The sequence below is a fragment of the Phyllobates terribilis genome, unplaced genomic scaffold, assembly GCF_046119375.1.
Source record: "Phyllobates terribilis strain yellow unplaced genomic scaffold, ASM4611937v1 Scaffold_11__3_contigs__length_659146591, whole genome shotgun sequence".
Taxonomy (NCBI): domain Eukaryota; kingdom Metazoa; phylum Chordata; class Amphibia; order Anura; family Dendrobatidae; genus Phyllobates; species Phyllobates terribilis.
The window spans coordinates 147,130,506-147,134,849 of NW_027362771.1; positions in this window are offsets into that span (position 1 = coordinate 147,130,506).

Here is a 4,344-nt window from a genome sequence, read left to right on the forward strand (position 1 = left end):
AAAATGAACATGTCAACGTGTTTTGTCCACGGACACACCGTGGAAACATACTGACATCTGCACAGACCCATTCATTTGAATGGGTCTGCATGTGTATGTGTCTCTGGTACTTGTGGAAACTGTCACCACGCTTACCATACACACTGACATGTGAGAGGCCTAACTCTGCTGCCTCATTATATTGAATGGATCCCTTGGGGGTTCATCTGAATTACGTAGGAGCTATGTATATGGAGTCTGCATACTATTCTAGGAAAATCGGCGCTCCAGGAGACATATAGCGCTTCGTCCCTCCCGAGTCTAACCGTGTGGCTAAGCAGTACTGTACAGCCACATATCGGGTATTTCTACATTGAGCAAAAATTGTATAACAAATTTAAGTGCCATTTTTACCCATTTCCCAGTGCGAAAATGTAAAATCTGGGGCTAAAACAAAGGTTTGGTGGTAAAAATGTAATTATTCTTTCTTCACTGCCCAATGGTGTAAAATTCTGTGAGGCACTTGTGGTGTCAGCATGCTCATTGTACCCCTAGATGAATTAATTGAGAGGTGTAGTTTGTAAAATGGGGTCTCTTGTGGGGGGTCCTGCTGTTCTGGCACCTTAGGGGCTCTGCCAATGTGAAATGGCACCATCAAACCAGCCCAGCAAAATATGAATTTCAATATGGCGCTTCTTTCCTTCTGAGCTTTGCACTGTGCCTCAAAAATTGTTTTTGACCACATATGGGGTATCTGTGTGCTCAGCATTAAATTCTCAACAAATTTTGGAGTCCAATTTCTCCTGTTACCCTTGTGAAAATAAAAAATGGGGTTAAAAGATAATTTTTGTAGAAAAAAATTCTTTTTTTATTTTCACGGAGTGAGGAGCTGCCCACTTACTAAAGACTATGATACTTTTCCAGCAACGGACCACCATTTTTGTCAATATTATTATTGTGTTTTATTAGTGATTTACTTGTTATGTTTTATATAGTTCTGCTAACTTGTCCGTATGTGCACTAGATTCACTTGTAAAATGTCCAGCATTCCACTAATCTGTATCTCAGGATATCTGTATCTCTGGAGTATCTAACCATTGTTCCAACAGCCAATAATCTCATTATATGTGTGTAGATTGTAGACACAGTGGAGCCGTCACCACAAGGGGTCTTACATGCAGTCTCAGATGATGGCTTCTAGAATATTCTTCATTGTTTTTAGCTAACAGTAAATGGTTAAGGGGGAAGGTGATCACTTCTGACCTGGGAGGGGACTGATTCCAGTGAAAGAAAGGAGACTCATGTTTTAGGAAGAGTTGGTGGAAGGATGCCGGAGGGTTAGGATCTGTGGCTGTGGACCTGGAGCTGTTGGATGGATGACTTATGGAGTGTTGAAGATCTGTTATCAACTAAAGTGGATAAACGTGCTTCAGTTGTGAATATGTCATTTGGATTTAAACTTTATTGAAGGACTGCTGCTACTCGATCCCTGTGCTTTCATCATTTTATCTGTCATCTGGAGGATCATGGACTGTGGCTACAGACTATACTGGCTGGAGATACGAAATCTGTGGGACAACCAAAAGTTGGGAGACAGTGGGTATCACCTGATACAAAGCCAGTGGAGCTACTGATCCCAGGTTGAGAACTTAAGGACTGAGAGAACTGTATTTTGGCCATTTACTTGGAATTGCAGCATTACCATGGATGTGATTAATAAAATATTGCTGCATTGTTAACCTGCCTAGGTGATTACTTACAACCCACAACCTCAGATCTTTACACACGTCTATACATATAAACTTTTGTGAGACACTTAGGGGTTTAAAGCGCTCACCACACATCTAAATAAGTTCCTTAAGGGGTCTAGTTTCCAAAATGGTGTCACTTATGTTTTTATTTTCACTCTTTAGGTATATCAGGGGCTCCCCAAAAGCGACATGGCGTCCGCTAATTATTCAAGCAAATTTTACATTAAAAAAAAACATACAAAAAAAAATTTGGTTCCAAAGTTGTGCTGATGTAAAGTAGACATGTGGGAAATGTTATTTTTTAACTATTTTGTGTGACATATCTCTCTGATTTAAGGGCATGAAAATTGCGAAACTTTCAACATTTTCACCAAATTTCCGACTTTTACACAAATAAATGCCAGTCATATCAAATAAATTTTACCACTATCATGAAGAACAATATGTCACGAAAAAACGATCTCAAAATCAGTGGGATCCGTTGAAGCGTTCCAGAGTTATTACCTCATAAAGTGATACTGGTCAGAATTGTAAATATTGGCCTGGTCATTAACGTGCAAACAGCCTTCGGGTGTAAAGGGGTTAAACTCTACAAAAAAAGTGAGAGAGGGAGATGACCCCGCTGACAATAAGAGCTTTTACTTTATAGGTGATAGAGACAGGACCCGGTTAATTTATAGTACTTACACTCTACAGCAGAGAGATAGAGAGGACTCTGCTGACCATAAGAGCTTACACTACAGAATAGAGACTTACGCAGTGACTCTGGGGATGGAAAAGGATTCTGCTGTAAACCTGTGCTCCACTGGGAACTGCTGACTTCTGATAGTTCAGGTACTGACCACCAATGTACAAGGTATGGTAATTCGTAAGATGTCATAGCTACAGGGCATTATGGGAAGATCACACGGCCACGCAAAACGTCATTAGCCCACTCTCTGATGATTCACTTTGCGAGTTCCCTTTTTCCAAAAACATCTGGTGGCTTCAAAACCTTGTCACGAGTTGTTTTTTTATACAATAAAACCAAAAACTAGAACAAGAGTGTAGATTATCCTCTGAATACTTATGCATAGTATCAAATGCGGTATTATTACACAGGTCTGGTTGTCAATTCAAAATCAAATTTATGAAGTCTGGGGTAAGGTCGTCAGTAATCAACGTATTAAAGCACAAAATTGTGAGATAGAAATGTTGTCGTATCCTGTAGAGATATCAGTAACAGGAAAACTACATTATTTGACAAGAATGGAGTCAAGGACTAAGTAAGCACAAAGTCTCTCTGGAAATATGTACAGATGCTAGAAACAGTGCTATATAATGCTACAGCTGGAGTCCCATTGGTGCCAGAAATGTACTGTAATGGAGCATTCTTGAATTATGGCCAGGTAAGTTTATTATATGTGGTGAGCAACACCCATATACTTCCTACATTTCTGGCAAATACAGTGGGGAAAATAAGTATTTGATACATTGCCGATTTTGCAAGATTTTGGAGAGGTCTGTTATTTTTATCGTAGGTACACTTCAACTGTGAGAGACAGAATCTAAAAATAAAGAACAGAAAATCACATTGTATGATTTTTAAATAACTAAATTGCATTTTATTGCATGAAATAAGCATTTGATCACCTACCAACCAACAAGAATTCTGGCTCTTCCAGACCTGCTAGTTTTTCTTTAAGAAGCCCTCCTACTCGGCACTCATTACTTGTATTAATTGCACCTGTTTGAATTTGTTACCTGTATAAAACACCTGACCATACACTCAATCACACTCCAACCTCTCCACCATGGCCAAGACCAAAGAGCTGTCTAAGGACACCAGAGACAAAATTGTAGACCTGCACAAGGCTGGGATCGGCTACAGAACAATAGGCAAGCAGTTTGGTGAGAAGGCAACAACTGTTGGCACAATTATTAGAAAATGGAAGAAACACAAGATGATTGCAATCTTCCTCGGCCTGGTGCTCAATGCAAGATCTCCCCTCGTGGGGTTAGGATGATTCTGAGAAAGGTCAGGAATCAGCCCAAAACTACACAGGAGGACCTGATGAATGATCTGAAGAGAGCTGGAACCAAAGTCTCAAACATTACCGTTAGTAACACACTCTGCCGTCAGGGATTAAAATCCTGCAAGGCACGGAAAGTCCCCTTGCTCACTCCAGCACATGTCCAGACCTATTTTAAGTTTGCCAATGACCATCTTGATGTTTCAGAGGAGGCATGAGAGAAGGTCATATGGTCAAATGAGACCAAACTAGAACTTTTTGATATCAATTCAGCTTGCTGTGTTTGGAGGAAGATGAAGGATGAGTACAACCCCAAGAACACCATCCCAACCGTGAAGCATCGTGGGGAAAACATCATACTGTGGGGGTGCTTTTCTGCAAAGGGGACTGAACAACCGCACCGTATTGAAGGAAGGATGCATGTCTTCATGTATCACGAGATTTTGGCCAACAACCTCCTTCCCTCAATAAGAGTATTGAAGATGGGTCGTGGCTGGGTCTTCCAGTATGACAATGACCCGAAACACACTACTAGGGCATCTAAGGATTGGCTCCGTAAAAAGCATTTCAAGGTCCTGGAGTGGCCTAGCAAGTCTCCAGAC